Source organism: Lactuca sativa, chromosome 9 (assembly GCF_002870075.4).
Source record: "Lactuca sativa cultivar Salinas chromosome 9, Lsat_Salinas_v11, whole genome shotgun sequence".
Taxonomy (NCBI): Eukaryota; Viridiplantae; Streptophyta; class Magnoliopsida; order Asterales; family Asteraceae; genus Lactuca; species Lactuca sativa.
This window is the reverse complement of record NC_056631.2, coordinates 108235647-108255537: the sequence shown is the minus strand read 5'-3', so window position 1 is coordinate 108255537 and position 19891 is coordinate 108235647. Positions and strand designations below refer to the sequence as shown.

The window sequence follows — 19891 nt, the reverse complement described above, 5'->3', positions numbered from 1 at the left end:
TGTTGCAACACCACAATCACTCTTAGGCACATGCTAGTCACTCCTAGAGAGATGTAGTTGATCAGGCAACATCCACCTAGGTGTGACTATATGTCTCTAAGCTTAATTATGCTGCTCAACAATCTTTAATACTTTTGTTCTGTTCTAGAATGATACTGATCCTTTGCATTGGTGAATGTATATGTATATACTTAATTAAATATTTTAGTATTTAAAAGTATATATTCTTGGTCAGAGTGTTTTAGTCCCGATGTGTTTATAGTTTGTATATCTTTTACGGGTTGATATACTTGATTCACTATAAACAATGGCTCTGATACCAATCTGTCGCACCCCAAAACCTAGAACGGCGGAATACGTTCTGGGGTGGAGGACGTCATGTACAGTATCATTACAATTGCATAATAGTACAACAAGAAACAACAACCATTTCATTAATATAGTGATCATAATTACAAATGTGTTCTGTAAAGTTTAATAGACACCAAAAGTATAACAAAATAAAGATGGGTCTTGTATGTGCTCCATCTTCTCCAAAAGCTACACCAGTACCTGTCTATTTTTGACCTAAGGATACAAGTTATTTTGAAAACATGTATCAGCATAAAGCTGGTGAGTTCATAAGATTTTAGTGTCGTAATTTGTGTAAAAGCTTTTTAAGAACACGATGTAGAAACTGAAACTTATGTTTACGAGTAGTAGGAATCCCTAGAAAATCCTATATTTTCCATAAATGTTCATTTGTAAGTCAAATACTTTGAGTGTGTAAAAGTATTATCTTTGAAAACCTCAATTATAAGAGTATAGTAATAAATCTCATGTGAGTAACATAATTGTAAAAAAAATAATAAAAAAAATATTATGTCTACTAACAGTAGTAGTGGTGTGACTTTAGTGAGTGATAGGTCTTTAATTACTTCGGGATATTGGCTTAGACTTTAAGTCTTAGTGTATTTATTTGAGTATAAATGTAACTCCTCATGTGACCAATTGTATAGTAGTAAAGTGTTCGATGACCTTCCCGGTCATCCGTAGTGAGTGATGTAGTGCCATCCCTAAGCCAAATAGACTCGGAATGTGCTTAAAAGTCGGGATGTAATAGTGTCAGTCCCGTATAGATCTATACATGTAGTGTTGCTTTCCTTTTTGGAAGCCCTGGTCACATGGTGTAAGCGCGGTAGAGTGCCTCATAGAGGGATAGTGTGTTATACTTTGTATAAGTGTATTCTCTTATGCTTTAGTATGGTAGACTTTTAGTATAGTAGGTAGAGTGTTCTCTTATACTTGTATTAACTTGTAATATTGACATTTGTAGTGTGTATAGTAGTAGTAGTAGTAGAGGTAACCAGTAGTAGCCTTAACTATACCTATTATAGTTAACTAGAGTGTGTGAATTCCTGCCTTTGATCAGCAAAAGGTATTGAATAAGATGAAAACTTTCATATCTAACACGAATATATAAGATATATAACTAAGAAATCAACGACAGTCGGACGGACAACCAATACTCTAAGACCACATCAAACAAGAACAGGAAATAAGGCGAGCTATCGGTCCTAAGTCCTTCAAGTCTTACTTATATAAATATATTAATGTACATATATTTTAAAAGAAAAGTAGTTTAAACATAGTTTTGAAGATAGTTTAACAACAATTTAACCATAAAAACGCGTTTAGTAATTAGTTGAAAATAGTTTTCTTGATAAGTATCTAAAAGTATAGAGAGTTCTCCTTTTGATGATGAAATGTAATTCAAATATGATTTGATAATAAAAACACGTAGTATTATACTTGTATACTCCCCCTAAAACACGTAAAAACATTTAAAAAGGTTCATTACAGGGTATGTACTCATCGTTTACTGTAGGGTTCAAGTTTGCGATTCGTATAGCTGTTGAGTGTCAACAGATGTTTTGAACGCAAGCAACCCCTATTAATCATATGGTGACACATATAAAAGTTAGAGCTAAGGTGTTTTCATCACTAAATATTAGGGGAAATCCTTCCTAAGGGCATGGAATCACTAAGACTAAGTGTCCCATGTTCTATACCCAATGATCTATGCAAGTTTAAGGCCAAATATGAGTATTAGGGTGTGTGTATGGCCATAAAGGTGAGTGTGTGGCTGGGGTAAGCGGCCAGACTTGTGAGTGAGGTTGCACACAAGAGTGTGCGGCCGTACACAGGGGTGTGCGGCCATACACTCCTTGTTCGAGTCCCATGTATCGATTTTGTGGCCTTAATCTCACTTTGGAGGGTATTATGTGTGTGTGCGGCCACCTGATGAAGGTGTGCGGCCGCACTCCTTCATAGGATGAAGAACATGAAGAACATTATGAGTTTGAGGCTTGGATTCAAGTGTTTCACATCTATGACAAGTCAAATGATAGTGTTCTTCACGTTTTGGGAGTCTTCTAGGTGTTCTTGGGTGGTTTTCTAGAGAGAGAAAGTATAGAGAGAGAAAGGATGCAGCCAAAAGTGAATGGAAGGGGGTCCTCTACTTTATATAGGGTTGAGTGTGAGGTTGGAGGGGTTTGCTGCTGGGTGTGCGGCTGGCTTGGCCGCTGATATGTGCATATTTAGTGTGTATTTAGTATAGTTTTTTATTAATATATTAGCTAAATTATCGCATATTATGGATAAAAGGTACTTAAAAGTGTTAAATTATGTTTTTCAGTCCAAAGATGAAGCTCGGAAGCAAAAGGAAGCAAGAGAAGCGGTTAGAAGATTGAGAGTGGAATGAAGAAGGAAAACACTGAAAAAGAAGCTTCTACTCGTCGAGTCATATATCTACTCGACGAGTCCGGCCGAGGAATCAGAAGGATAATGACTCGGGATTCCAGATAGTTATCGCAATACGTAGAATGTGAGAGGGACTCGACGAGTCACCACTTGACTCGACGAGTCGGACTGCTTATTTAAAGATAATTCCACAGATCGAGAGGGAGAAGTTCTGGGACGATTCAGAAGTGCTTAGCTGCGAATAAGAAGCCAGAAGAACCCTAGAAGTCGACCAAGGAAGCTAGAATCCAATTCCGGAAGTAATTAAGGCATAATTCCACCATTCTACTTATTTCTTTTGTTTTGTCAACATGATTAAACAACTTGAACTTATTTGTTTGCTGTTATTTACCTTAGTTATGAACTAAATTCTTTAAACTTCTATTTGGGGATACGAAATTGGTAATATGGTTTGATTCTTGGTAGGATTAATTCTATGTTGGTTAATTTAGTTATTTTAGCTTGCTAAAGAACCTTGTGTGTGAATGATAATTGATTTTCTGTTAATAGGGAGATAATTAATTAGCATGAACATCTATTAGTTATCAATCTCATATGCTTAGTGAACACTTTTTGTCATATGTCTAGTGTAATGAACATGAAACTAGGATTAATAAGAAAATCAAGTAAATTTATGTGCAAACTTGTAAGATGACCATTAAACAAGAAGTTAATTAAAAGATAAATTAATTAGCTATTGCAAGTCTAACTTAACCCGAATATTATATCTAGTAAATTTAATTGAAATAGACAACTGGCCATTGTTTAAATTGATTTATTTACTAAGGATTAATGAAGTGAATACGGAACTAATCAATTGAATCGGTAACTAGCAAAAGAATTAACCCATTGCACTTTTACCTTGAAATCAACCATAGGATCAATTAAGTTGAACTAAATAGAAGTACTTCTCCGTTATTGAATCTAGTCACGTCTTTGTTTTCTAGCTTAACAAGTAATCATTAGTAAGTTTCTAGTCTTGTAAAACTAGAGAAAACCCCTACTTATTAGTTAAATTAGATAAATTAGTTTTTAGTATTTAATTTGCCGTTCCCTGTGTTCGATACCCTACTTGCTTGAACTATACCACAATTGATAGGTTCACTGCCTTTTGTGTGTTATTTGATAAATAAAAGTAGGTTTAAAACTAGTGGGTTTTACACACATCAGCCGCACACACTAGTGTGCGGCCGCACACACCTCTCTTGGTGTGTTTGGCTGGATTTTGCAATGCAGCACCGTTCCTAATCTTTCCTAAGGTCCATATCTATGATATATTAAGCCTAAAACACTAGCGCAGGCTCAACATACTATTAAAAGATGCTAAATTCAAGTGAATTTTAGATATATGGATGGATTGCTCAATGTAAAAGTATCAGGTTTTCACATTATCATATAATAAACATATATGTAATCTAATTAGTCAATTAATAACTAATTAATCATGTTAAGATACCCTAGGTCATGGAAACACTTTGATTCAAGTGTTATAGGTACCAAAGGGTTGCACCTAAGGGTTGTATGACATGGTATTGGAGTTTATGGCCCATGAACCACCCCCTTTATGGAGTTTACGGCCCATCACCATTTCCCCCTGAGTTTAGGGTCATCAACTCATGGTACTTAGTGCCAAATTGTGTTTTGAGACCTTACAATTCATGATTAGGCATCAAATAATCAAGTCCAAGCCTTAGGAAAGCATTAGGGGTAAAATAAGACCACCTTGTGGAGTTTACGGCCAAATGACCATATTCTTATGTGTTCACGGCTATAAGCTCTCTTAGGTACATGTTTTGATTGTTGTTTAAGGTCTTAAACACTTCTAGGAAGGTTCAAGGTTGGCATCCGAGGCTTAGGAAGGGACTAATGTCCATTTTACCACTTAAAAAGGGGTTTACGGCCCAAGAACATCCTTGGCTATAAACTCCTTTGTTCTTGTGTTATTTGATGATTTTCAAGTGTTATCAAGTTCATATTAAGCACCCAACAGGCTAGTACAAGTGTACTTACAAGATAGAAGCTTGATTTGGTGTTTAAGGTCCAAGAGCACTAGTGTGTTTTCTTGGTGTGCTTGGTGTTTTGATGATCTAAGTAAAGCACAAAATTGAATGGATGAAATGATGTATAAACACTAGGTATTAGGTTATAACAACAAGTCAAGTCGAGAAACACTTACATTTTCGGGAGATCGGGTGAAAGACGGGAAGATAGTTGAGAGAGAATAGAGGGTGTTCTTGAGAATGGACGTGAAAAGTGAGGAGTTTGGGGAGTAAACTCATGCCTAAGGCATGAGTTCACTGCCACTAGGGATTTTACGGCCCAAACACTAAATGTTTGGCCGTGAACTCCTTACTAAGGTGGTATGTGCGGTTTTGCAACTCCAAGACTCGAGACGGTACTTCCTTTCATCCGTTCGTTTGAAGAATAAATACTAAAAACACTCAAACATACTTTAAATTGGCTAACAATTATTAGGAATGTAATTGACTTTTAATTTAAGTGCTTGACTTTCAAGTTTGAGCTAATGAAAATTCCGGGTTGTCAGATCATCCAACCGTTAAAGGGAATTTCATCCCGAAATTAAAGTCTAAGCAAATAAAGTAGTTACAGATAACTAAGAGAATAGATTAGGATATTTAAATTTCATTTGATCGTCACGCTCCCATGTGAATTTCGGTCCTCGTTTGGCGTTCCAGCGAACCTTCACAATCGGGATGCGGCTTTGCTTCGTCTGCTTGACCTCACGGTCCATGATCTCTACAGGTTCTTCCACGAAGGCGAGGATCTTGTTCATCTTGATCTCGTCGAGTAGGATTACGATATTCCTGATGGAAAGGTACATTTTCATGCTCAAGACGTGAAGGGTAAAATGTACGTTACTAAGTTCACAGTGTAGGTTGGGTTTGTGAGTTACAGGGCCGATTCGGGCAAGAATCCCGGAGGTCCTAACTATCTTGGATTTAGCTTACTATGCTTTCCGAAGCGTATCAAGCCTTTCCAGTGTGAGGCCTCCAAAAGGATTTGGCCTCACACTTGGATTTCCCAGGGGGTCATCCATCCTAGTACTACTCTCGCCTAAGCACGCTTAACTACGGAGTTCTGATGGGATCCGGTGCATTAGTGTTGGTATGATCGCACCCGCTGAAGTATGTCTTCTTGATGAATAAGACTGGAGTTCTCAAAGGTGAGGAGCTTGGTCTTCTCATTCTTTTGCTGAGTAGTCGTTAAGCTGTCCGGACGGTTCTCGTGTCTCCGTTGGTGTGTGACTGTAGGGCGGTCGGGTTACAGGAGTCGTATTGGGTTCTAAGTTCGTTCGCATGACGATGCGAGCACTTGTAATCTTAGGCAGTCTCCGTCCTGAAGCTCATATTAGAATTCATACATGGTTCATCAATCGCAGTCTCGTGTATACGAGTCGTATATAATTAATATTGAAAAGGTAGTCGAATAAATGATTCTTATTTAACATCACATCCCAACAAGGAAAAGAAGTTAAAGTGGAATCATCAATTCGAAACCTGTAGAAACTTGATTATATACCAACCCTATGTATACATTCTTCAGTGATAGATCAACCGTATGGGTCTTTGGATTGAACTTGACGTACTGTACGAGTGGTACTTCGGGGAGGTTTGTTGAGGTTTCTTCGGAAAGGATAAGAAACATGAGGTACTCTATGAATGAGCACTTCGGTGTTCTGGAATGACGGCTTCGCTAGAAAGATGATTTCGAAGAAATAGATGTGCGCATGAAACTGGTAATGTGCGAATCAAATTGACTCTAGTGGTATAATAATATCGGACATACTTGAAAGTAAAGACACTATATTTAAACATAAGGCGTTACAGACAAAACACAATAGTGCAACTTTTAACAGATTTATAGTACTTTAGAGTAACCACAGGAATGATGTTGCGAAGAGGTATACTACAAAAGGCAAGTATACGCAGCATGAGGGTCCCTTTACTGACGGGGTCTCGCAAAAGATAAGACTCAAGTTGCACTAGTTTTAAACATGTTTTATGAGCCTGTTACAACGAATGCCTTAGATAATTTAACGAGGGTCCGGGGTAGTCTCTCCTGCGGCAGTGATCCTTAGAATTTCCCCGTCTGCGCCGGAGTTCTATGTTATTGGACAATCCTTCTTGAAGTGCCCTAGCTCACTGCATTGGTGACATATGGGGCTGGTACTAGCATCGGTGGTGGAAACGAGGTGTCTAGTCGGAGTTATGTGGACGTGGTTGCTTTCCTTGTTCTCCCTTTTCGGGCAATTTCTTTTATAGTGTCCAGTCTCACCACAATAATAGAAACCCTGGCTGGCTCTAGTGGTGGTGGTTCCACAGAAACGGGTAATGTGTCCCAGTCTGCTGCAATTGATACATTGAAATACCCGGTAGGCTCCATTATGATGATAGCTACACTTCGGGAGCGTTCCCTCATATTTCTTGCGTCCCTTTTGGGCTTGACGCTTCCGTTTCTTGAACTCTGAGTTGTGGCTTCGCGAGCCTGCGGCTGTTATCGTTTGTTGGCTTCCTGGATTGATACTACGATCGGGATTTTCAACCCCTTCGTCAGCATTTCTTGCGTTGATAGTGTTATGGTTTGCAAGGACAGCTGTCACGGCAACCATCATGCCAGCTGTAACTGCGGCTTGGAAAGTAGCGGTGTCCATAGGAAAGGCAGGGGTTTCTTTGTTCGGTTGACTGTTTCCGGATGACGACATGATTCTATAACATGAAAGATAAGGATTTTGTGAGAGATTTTGGGTTGACCCTATATGTACTTTGATCGCTCAAGTAAAGAGTAAGAGTATGTTCTCAAAAGTTTGACCTACATCCCTATGATGCAGTCCTAGTACGGATTGGAAGTATGTTCATGAAGGTTTGACCTACATCCCTATGATGCAGTCCTAGTAAAGAGTGGAAGTATGTTCGTAGAATGGTCTGAAGACGCTTGGCGTTTAAAACAGGGTACCATCGGTTGGTAAATAACATGATCCAACCCTTGAAAAAGAATTAGGAATGATCCCTGAGTTAAATTTCCTTAGTTTAATAACTCGACTAGGGTGGGCTTCAAATAGACTCCCATGATAGCACGATGAAAGTATTTGAATAAAGAATAACACAGAAGTTAGCCGATTGTCAATATCTTTGATAAACATGATGTAATAAGTTCGGGAAAAGTTGACCTTGTAGAAGGTCTTACATCATATCCAAAGTAGAAAGGTTTTGGCCGCATAAAGACCTAACTAAAAGTACCTACAGTACAAGGCAGTTTCATAGAAAAATGCCACATAGGACATAGATAGGAAAAACGATTCCTTTCAACAGGGAAAGAAAGTAAGGCATTTGCTACTGGTGACGGTCATCCCTCTGGTGAACCCTTAGTTCAGCCAGTTGACGTTCCACATCAAGCAGGTGTCTTTTGTACACCCTCTGGCGTACTCGGAGTTCTATGACTTCGGCTGGTGATTCAGCCTGTGCTTGAAGCAGGGTTTCATGGTCTCTCTCAGATCTCTCACGAGCATCTTCCAGACTAATGGTGCGAAGGGTATGCATTCTCACATTGGTGACAACTTCTATGATATGATGTACGTTTGTCCTGCCTTGAATCTCATTTCGGGCCAATCTGCGGACCAGGATTGGCAAGATTCTATCTGCTGAGCCCCCATTGCTCAGGTCATAAAAGCTTCAGTCTCCATTAAATGGCATGGGCTGATCCTATCCTTGGCTCCATGTTTCCAAGCATTCTACCCAAGGAGGTGTCGGGCCATGAAAAGTCGGACGAGGGTTAGGATTTGGAAAGGGAGCTGCCTGGGGTAGGTTCTCAACCTCGGGTTCGGAGTTATCATCTTCCGAAATGTCTTCAGCATGGTGATCATTCAAAGGGATTGGATGATCATTATCGGGTTCTTCTCCAAACCATCCAACATTGCCTTCATTCAGAAGGTACGGGTTGCCATGGGGATGGAGTCCATCCATGTTATCTACGCGAGAATTGGGGTAAGGAAATAATTATTAGACGAATTATCTAGATAATTATTAGAAAATCTTCATTACTTACATCACTATTTGTAAAGTGCATACCAGTCATATGTAATCAAAACAGGATAGGCCTTCGAATAAGTGACCTTAACTCCAAATTCACAAGGAACCGCGGTAAAGAAAAAATTTCACAGATTCTAAGTCTATAACATCCTAGTTACATATAACCTTAGTGTATCCACTTAGCAACTATCAACTTAGTAATGAAGATCCTTTTTAGTTCTCAAGTAAGTAATTATAGTAACACAAAACACCCTTATGGTATTTTATACCTAGGTTATGTTATAATGTTCTCATTGTAGTAGTGTTGGTAAGTTTTTAGACTTGTTGACACATCACAACCATTCTTGGGCATGTGCTAATCACTCCTCGGAACAACATAGTTGATCAGGCTATGCCACTTCCAAGACTGACCATACATCCCCGAGTTTACCTGTGATATTCAACAATCGTAATACTTTTGTTCTTGTCATTGTGACAAGGATTTTAGTATGAATGCAGGCACGTATACTTTGTTAAATATTTTATTATTTAAAAGTATAAACTCTTGGTCAGAGTATTTTTAATCCCTTGTATTTATAGTTAGTATATCTTTTATGGGTTGATATACTTAATTCACTATAAACAATGCTTTGATACCAATCAGTCACACCCTAAAACCAAGAACGGCGGAAACGTTCTTGGGCAGAGGACGTCATGTAATGTATCGCAACAATTTAAATTAGTAAACAAGCAACAACATAATCCATTGCATTCATAGTATAATTTTAGTTACAAGTGTGTTCTTTCATAGTATAAGACAACATAATGAATAATCAAAATATAAGAGGAGTCTTGACTGCTCCATCTTCACAAAACCTGGTCGTCGTACCTGTCTATTTGTGACTTGAGAATACAAGTTATTTTGAAAGTGAGTATCAGCCAAAAAGCTGGTGAATTCATAAGTATTAATGTGTCTTTGAATTGTAAAACTGTGAAGTAAAGACTTGTAAACATTTGGAGAAAAGTTTGTATAAGTATCAAAACATTTGTAAGTAATTGTAAACGTTTGAAAACCCTAGAAAATCCCTATGATTCCTACTAGTATAAAAAGTAGTCTTCTACCAAGACTTAACTGTTTTGAAAGTAGCCTTCTACCAAGACCCGACTGTTTTGAAAGTAGCCTTCTACCAAGACCCGACTGTTTTGAAAGTAGCCTTCTACCATGACCCGAATGTACGACTATTATTATTATTCTAATCTACCTCATCGATCATGTGAATATGCCACATAATAAAGGTATTAATAATATATTAACTGGAGTTTTATATCCTTTTGTAATTGTCGTAAGTACTGTAGTATTTGTAATAAGTGACTACTTTTGTACTATTTTGCCTTAATTGAGGCTTAAGGCATAATGTGATGGCTAGATCCCATGCTAAACGCTCCCTGTTAAGAGATTATGCGAACCAAACGCGACCCCTGCAATGATTGCAAGCCACGAACATCCACATTACTATGATCACGTATACCCAATATAACTATCACAATGCATTTCAATTCATTGGTATAGTTAGATCCTGAAATTGTTCCATGCTATAGCACCTTGTTCTGTCTATTTTGTTATTGTGTATTGTAATCATATTTATGTAAGCGTATTCATGTAAGCGTATCTATGTAAATGTATTTATGTAAGCGTATCTATGTAAACGTATCTATGTAAACGTATTCATGTAACATGTGATGTACTAGTATAGACTCATGAATGAACTTACTCTTGTGTGAATCCTTGTACTTGGAATGGTAAGTAGTATCTCCTAACTATACCTATAATAGTTACTAATAATGTACGTGTGTAACTGAAAGTATGCCTTTGCTACCCAAAGGTACTGAACTGACTAAGGAAACTTTTATGTCTATATATGTATACATGGTATATAACTAATATGCAGACGACATTCGGACGACTAATCGATACCCTAAAGCCACATCCCAACGAGGAAAAGGAAATAAAGTGAACTAGCCTTCCTAAGTCCTTTAAAAATTACTTATATAACTATACATATATGGGCATGCATTTGACAATATAAAAGCATAAAAGAAGTTTTGTAAAACCTTTGAAAAGTTTAATACTAAGAAACGATGACTTGATGTCAGTTTGTAAAACGATTTGAAAGTATTTTGTTTGATAAGACAGTTTAAGTATAAGGAAGACCTTTGTTTGAAACTCAGTTGTAAAAAAGTTTAAAAGGAAACATACAGTATGTAAGATAGTTTAATAAAGAGTTTTAAACATACAGTATGCAAGTCTAACTTAACCCGAATATTATATCTAGTAAATTTAATTGAAATAGACAACTGGCCATTGTTTAAATTGATTTATTTACTAAGGATTAATGAAGTGAATACGGAACTAATCAATTGAATCGGTAACTAGCAAAAGAATTAACCCATTGCACTTTTACCTTGAAATCAACCATAGGATCAATTAAGTTGAACTAAATAGAGGTACTTCTCCGTTATTGAATCTAGTCACGTCTTTGTTTTCTAGCTTAACAAGTAATCATTAGTAAGTTTCTAGTCTTGTAAAACTAGAGAAAACCCCTACTTATTAGTTAAATTAGATAAATTAGTTTTTAGTATTTAATTTGCCGTTCCCTGTGTTCGATACCCTACTTGCTTGAACTATACCACAATTGATAGGTTCACTGCCTTTTGTGTGTTATTTAATAAATAAAAGTAGGTTTAAAACTAGTGGGTTTTACACACATCAGCCGCACACACTAGTGTGCGGCCGCACACACCTCTCTTGGTGTGTTTGGCTGGATTTTGCAATGCAGCACCGTTCCTAATCTTTCCTAAGGTCCATATCTATGATATATTAAGCCTAAAACACTAGCGCAGGCTCAACATACTATTAAAAGATGCTAAATTCAAGTGAATTTTAGATATATGGATGGATTGCTCAATGTAAAAGTATCAGGTTTTCACATTATCATATAATAAACATATATGTAATCTAATTAGTCAATTAATAACTAATTAATCATGTTAAGACACCCTAGGTCATGGAAACACTTTGATTCAAGTGCTATAGGTACTAAAGGGTTGCACCTAAGGGTTGTATGATATGGTATTGTAGTTTATGGCCCATGAACCACCCCTTTATGGAGTTTACGGCCCATTACCATTTCCCCATGAGTTTAGGGCCATAAACTCATGGTACTAAGTTCCAAATTGTGTTTTGAGGCCTTACAAGTCATGATTGGGCATCAAATGATCAAGTCCAAGCCTTAGGAAAGCATTAGGGGCATAATAAGACCACTTGGTGGAGTTTACGGCCAAATGACTATATTATTATGTGTTCACGGATGTAAACTCTCTTAGGTACATGTATTGATTGTTGTTTAAGATCTTAAACACTTCTAGGAAGGTTCAAGGTTGGCATCCAAGGCTTAGGAAGGGACTAATGTCCATTTTACCACTTAAAAAGGGGTTTACGGCCCAAAAACATCCTTGGACGTAAATGTTGGGTTTTGAGCATTCTAACACTTCCTAAGTGTACATGCAACCCTAAATACCTTGGATCTATGTTTTCTCTATTATACATGCAAATAAGAACATCCAAGGTATTATCCTAATCTAGCATACAAAAACTATGAATGTAACAAGATAGAATACATACCTCTTGATGTAGCTTGATGTCTTCAAGCTTTAAGAGCTTAGCCCCAATAGTGTGGAAGCCTCAAGTGGAATCACAAATCACCAAGACACCTTGGAATACTTTAGAGAATATGATTACTTGGTTCTCTCTAGTGAAATTGGCTAGCCCTTCTTTAGTGTATCCACACTAGTGCCAATTTCACCAACCAAAGACATCTTTATATAGTATAGAGGATTAGGGTTAAACCCTAATACCCATGACCTTTCATTTCCTAGGATCCATGGGTTAAACACTCCATGGACTATCCATGAAAGCTTAGCCCAACCTAAATGAACTTGGCCCATTCCATATATATAAGAGTCCATATTTGATTAGTTCCTTTTGATCACTTAATTAATTATAAATTAATTCTTGATCAATACTAATTAAATAATATGATTCCATATTAATATATTAGAACTTATAATATATTAATATTAATCATAAACATACTATTCTCAAAAGATTATCCATATAAATTGTGTCGGTGAAGTGCAACCCAAATGGACCATGCCGGGTCGGGTTAAGTACATACCAAATATAGTTATGGACTTAGACATTAATTCAACAGTCTCCCACTTGGATAAGTCTAAAACTATTATTGCATATGACTTCAAACCTAACTGGCAATCGTAGCTCTTAAAGCCGTTGTCGAACTCTGATCTTGTCAACGAACTTGTCCATTAGATAAGGGATCATATATTCCTCCATTCTAGATATCATATGGATTGAGACATGGATTACAATCATTCTCTCTGTCCATTTGTTGTTTCCCGATTTCCGATTTATGACGACTGACTAATTGAACGAATCAAATCAGTCCTGGCCCGGCCGAGCACTTCCATTTGTCATCATCAAATCATCGAGGGGCCCACAGATATCGCTTTTATCCCGAAGGTAAAAGGAATGGATAAACTTCAACTCATATGGCTTGTTCTACTACTTGTTGAATCATACACAAAGGCACGTTTTATAGCACCGAGTTACCAAATGCGTTTTCGTGCAATCAATGTACAACCAACTCATAGTAACAACTCATATCTCTAGGTTTGAAGAATATAAGATATTATCGTCTCATGATCACTCGTGATAAAATCCATGAAGTGATTCCAATGAGCGCGGGTTGAATCCAATACTCAGAACTTATGAGCACTCATGAGTGTTGTAGCCCTTTGTGCAACACCTTAGACCTCTACAAGCCAACCCATGACAGTCTTAATTCATATCTACTTCCAACATATGACCGACTGTGGATGGTTTGAATAACTTAGTCATTCCGGAAGAATAACCTAGTTTATTCGGGAAGTCAAAACATGCAAAGTGAAACACAATAATAATTGAATCCAATATGGTATCAACTCTTTGAACATAAATAAAACACCTTTTATTTATCACCATATGATTACACATTATTCATTGTATACTGTTTCAGCTATCAACTTTATTCTTGAATTTAAAACAATAGTTGTCCCATGCTCCAAGCATGTACACTATGTTTTCTTAAACACTAGTCATGCCACACACCAAGTATGCATACTATGTTTGTCTATGATCATTACTTTGTGAACTAGATCAATTGAACATAACTTCAATGATTCTCTTTTCACACTCCCAAATCCTTACCGCAAATGCAAGAATTCCAAATTCATGCCATTTACTGAAATCTGTTAGATTCTAAACTTATATGCATTGATCCTCTCGTAATGATTATGCACAAAGTCAGAAAGACTTGACAACAATCATTATAGAGTATTCCAAAGGAGATCAGCTCCTTGGAAACATCCTTCTTGCATTAAGTTTCCTTAATCTTACACAGATTGAAAAATTCTAACTTTGAAACATTTCCAGATTCCATTTTGACTATCACTTCTGACCAAGAGTTGCCTCCTTACAGATTATGTCAATATGGTCCTTCCAGAATTATCACTATACTTCCAACTGTCGTTGAGCAACCAATCTTTGGTAAACCTTAGATTGTCCTCGACAATTGTTTAATCCTTTTAGTCATATCCAGTTCTAAATAATATTTCCATTTCAATTTGCCAAGTTCTCATAATTCAGATTATGAAAAGGGATGCCGTAATCATAATCGAATTTTAGAACGCAAATAATGGACCCATATACAGAATTTCCTTATGTTGAGCCATTCCAACATGAAATTCATATATATCCTTGACTAAATGATTAAAACCTCACGATCTAAGCTTATAGATTTGAGATGAAGCATAATTTCCTCTCCCTTAATTATAGCAAAACAACTTTTTCCCAATTGAAACTTTTGTTTTCTATAATTAACATTGCTAACTTGCAATACTTATCATAATTATCATGCTCCCACTAACATGATGATTATTAGCATAACACTTATGCTCCCACTAGCTTTGACATGTACTCAGAAATCAGCTGGACAGTCTGAAATTTAGATTCATACACCCTTTCCGTAGATAGCTCACCTGTGTGTCTAAGCAATTTCAAGAACCATGAAAAGGGATACCGTAATCATAGTCTCAATTGCTTAGGCATTTGCCATTTCTCACAAGTCCATGTTAGTGTGCCGGTTAACCACACGCGCTCCACTAACGACTTTTGAAAATGCAAATAACACAATTGATATCTTCGTAAAATCTACTTAGTGAAAGCGTTTCCTCACCATCATTTTCATGAATCGGAGAGAAACCTTATGACACTTAGATTTATATGGTGTATGAGTTCCTACCCATATGAATTTGTCAAACCATAATCACAAGACAAAGATACTGACAAATCCAAAACCATATGGATTGAACTCAATCTTAACTTCTTGCCACCTGGCAGCTCAAGGGCCTGCCATTTCTTTCAAGTTGTTATGCTACAAACTGAGAACTCTAAGAACTCATATGCAAAGCCAACTTTAACTGGAATGGGCACAGATATGTCAACACGATAGGTTATAAACCTCAAGTCGTGTGCTAGTGAAGAATTTCAGGTTTTATTCTTGATTATTTCTTGAGACTTTCAAGACCTTTAAGACTCCCACTGTCCTCTTGACATATAAGACTCCCTTGTCAAACATCCAAGAGATAGTGCGGATTCTAATCAAGAAAAACACTTTACCCAATTGGCCTAAGTTGGTCTTTGTTTTATCCAAAACATCACAACTTACCAATTTCAAATGTACAAGAGTAGAAAACTTTTACTCTTACATTTGATAAGTGTTTTAAACCTTCTTTAAGACATGTCACTCAAATGACAATCTTGGAGTATGACTCTAAGACTTGTATTGGAACGAAGTATGACTCATCTTCTTGATTTAACCATTTCAACAATTCAAGTTCCTCTTCTTAGTCATAAGAATGCACTAAGATTTCCTTAGAGAACTAATTTTGATATGGTTTCTTAATCATTAAGATGATCACAAAACTGATACTAAAGTACTCTCCCATCTTTTCAGATATGAGAAACTTTTATCCTTCTGCCTAATTTGATTCTTCTTATTCGCCCTGCCATACATTGGAACCTTTTCCAATGTCTCAGAGTTACACTTAAGCTTGTAAGTATAATCATATTTACTGAGCTTTAGTAAACTATGACGAATAGTCTTATCAATCTTTTGTGGTGGACTTAATCAGTGCACAAGAATGTGTACTCGATCCCTTAGTCCTTTACTTGACTCACACATCCATGTGGCCGAGTAATTAGTCTTAATTTTCCAAAACTTGAAAGTTCTCATTCATCATGCTATACAACTTGCATGATTCCAAGTTCCGGTCCAAATGAAACTTGGGTGATGAGAATCTTTCCTTATTTGGTAAATATAGACATTACCACAAATGAAAGAATCAACTTAATATTTCCACTCTTGCTCTTAATGGAATCATATAAGCAACAATTTTTCCTCAAAATCCATTGTAAGGATATTTTAAAATAAATAAAATCAAAAAAAATTTCTTTTATTTTAAAACTTTGCGGAAAAACTTATCCTTACAATCCATATGAAAACTTGTTGTTATCTATTCCTAAGCAATATCTCATAACTCCTAAGAAGTTGCTCAAGAATCCGATCTTCAAACTATGCGATAGAAATCCATCTACGCCATCAGATTCAGCATATTCTTTCTTTAAGTTTCTTCACTTTTCTTTGATTCTTAAAACATCACCATGTGACCCAGTCACATCATGTATCAGGAATCTCAGAATAGAAACTTAACAGAGTTAGATAGTGGTCTTTACCTGGAGTAGAGTCAAATTTATTGACTTTAACATCCTTAGGTAAATTTGGCAGCTTCGCAACCAATGCCTCTTCCCTTGGCAATATAAACGTATGGACCCTTTGATAATGGTACACGAGACTATCACAGACTTAGCTTTTCTCTTTACCATTTGGTCAACCGAGTTGACTATGGCCGATCCCTTTCCATTGGAAGAGAATGCTTTACTGGATATCCAATGTCATCATTGTCAATGTCCATAAAGTTTTAGGAAGTTGATCTTAGCAAATAGATAAGATCATTAAGGGTCTTGTCATAGTCTGTTTCATAGGTGTCCCAAAGGAACTCACTATGTGACTTAGAAAGTGATTGAACCACCAACTTTCTCAAGACTTTGACACCCAACTCTCCCGGCTTGTCAATATGTGACTACATCTCCAAGATGTGTTCACACCTAGACCTTGCCTTGCCAATAGGGCTTGAGTGACCTTAAACTTTTCAAGAACTTGTGGGTTGGGGAGAATAATTGGAGGAAGTGAAAGAAGTATGATTTCCAAAGGACATCATCTTCATTTAGGAAACCTTGTTTCACTAGATTTGGGAAGATCATAGGTGTCTACTACAGACATCTTTTGGGAGATATTCAAGATAGTTGATTTAAAGTCCTTAATATGACACCCAATATGAAATATTAAGGCTAGGACCCAACAAACTATTTTATAACTTAGAAGAGGTATGCCGTAATCCAAGCTATAAAATATTTGAAGGTAGGTGAATAACGATTCACCAATTTCCACCAAGATAAACGAAATGAATTATTAGGTTTTAATTGGTTTTGAAACTCCTAGATCTTTGAGATTCATTGAACTTTTTAAAGGCATGTTTCAATCTCGAGTGTGCCCTTCAGGTTTTGTGACTGGGATGCCGAGGATCACAAAACAAGGTGTGAAGTAACCATGCAAATCACTTGGTACCCTTAATAAATTACCCCTCAATCGATGTGCCGGTTAACCACACACGCTCCATCGATACTATGATAAATATTAAGTCACCCTTTACCTACCTTGTTAAGTCCAAGTTAGTGTGCCGGTTAACCACACACGCTCCACTAACGACTTAGACAAAGTGCAAAGTGTAATTTCATGGATTAGCACCTTATTCACATTTTTCTAAGTAACTAAGATTTGGTATTATTAAGAGTTTAGTTACTTAGTATTTATCATTAATACTTTTAATGAACGGTTAATTATAGTCTTGTCAAACCCGTTCGGCTAACGACCCTCCACCAGTCAAGCAAGCGGTGGGTGAGAGTGGACACCCATTAAGTTGCCATTTTATAGGCAACAACCTTATACCCACCTTATAGACCGGCTTCGTGAATGAGGCGTACTAGAGGTAAGACTGACTTTACTCTTATACATATATATATATATATATATATATATATATATATATATATATATATATATATATATATATATATATATATTATTAACTTATAATATTATAAAGTATAAGGGTTGAATTTTAACTTTTAAATTCTAAGGGCTAACTTGGAATTAAAGTATTCATAAGTGAAAACTTTACAAATTCCAAAACTTGAGGGCAAGTTTTGAAACTATTCAAAACTAATTAATTCCATAACTTATGTGTTTAAAGTAGTTTTAATCCAAAAACTCTTCAAGTTCCATAACTTGAGGACAAGTTATGGAAGACTTTAAACTAATAAAAGAATTAACTTTTCTTTATTTTATAACTTATGGAATTAATTAAGGTTACACCTTTTTTTTATTATATTTTATTTTATTAAATGAAGAGACTCTTGGTCCTCCATAACTTGAGGACAAGTTATGGAGTCATAAAACAATTTAATTAGAACTAGACTCTTCATTTTTGTAACCTTTGCCAATTTTTATGAGTTTTATGATTCTTAAATGTGACTTTTCATATAACTTGAGGACAAGTTACAAAAACACATTTTAGAATCAATTCTTAGATTAATTTGGATTAAAACCAACTATCACATAATTTTATTCATTAATCTAAATTCACTCATAAAACAAGGTAACACAAAAAACTTTTGGTGATCCATAACTTATTCTTAAGTTATGGAATCCTTTAAAACATTAACACCAAATTTTGTAACTCCAAAAAAAAAACTTTGAATCAATTTTTTTTTTAAAACCTTTTCATATCCATAACTTATGGAGGTTTCAAAAAATAAAACTCTTTAGATCAAACTTTTAAAACTAATAAAATAATCATATTATTTTATCTTTTATTAAATTTGACCTAATTCAACTCATAAAGCAAATTATTCAAATTTTACAAATAATTAGTTTTTCACAAGAACAAGTAATTATCTTAAAATTTGACAAACTTCATGTTTTTTTTTTCAACTTTGAAAATAAAATATTTGCATCAATATAACAGAAAACAACCCGTGTCTCTGATACCACTGTTGGGTTTTGAGCATTCTAACACTTCCTAAGTGTACATGCAACCCTAAATACCTTGGATCTATGTTTTCTCTATTATACATGCAAATAAGAACATCCAAGGTATTATCCTAATCTAGCATACAAAAACTATGAATGTAACAACATAGAATACATACCTCTTGATGTAGCTTGATGTCTTCAAGCTTTAAGAGCTTAGCCCTAATAGTGTGGAAGCCTCAAGTGGAATCACAAATCACCAAGACACCTTGGAATACTTTAGAGAATATGATTACTTGATTCTCTCTAGTGAAATTGGCTAGCCCTTCTTTAGTGTATCCACACTAGTGCCAATTTCACCAACCAAAGACATCTTTATATAGTATGGAGGATTAGGGTTAAACCCTAATACCCATGACCTTTCTTTTCCTAGGATCCATGGGTTAAACACTCCATGGACTATCCATGAAAGCTTAGCCCAACCTAAATGAACTTGGCCCATTCCATATATATAAGAGTCCATATTTAATTAGTTCCTTTTGATCACTTAATTAATTATAAATTAATTCTTGATCAATACTAATTAAATAATATGATTCCATATTAATATATTAGAACTTATAATATATTAATATTAATCATAAACATACTATTCTCAAAAGATTATCCATATAAATTGTGTCGGTGAAGTGCAACCCGAATGGACCATGCCGGGTCGGGTTAAGTACATTAATCCAACAGTAAAATCCTTTGTTCTTG

General features: G+C 36.0%; 1 pseudogene; it reads right to left on the bottom strand.

Annotated features, from left to right (window-relative positions):
• Nucleotides 1-5803: 5803 nt before the first annotated feature.
• Nucleotides 5804-5921, bottom strand: LOC111906686 (5S ribosomal RNA; annotated as a pseudogene).
• Nucleotides 5922-19891: the final 13970 nt, after the last annotated feature.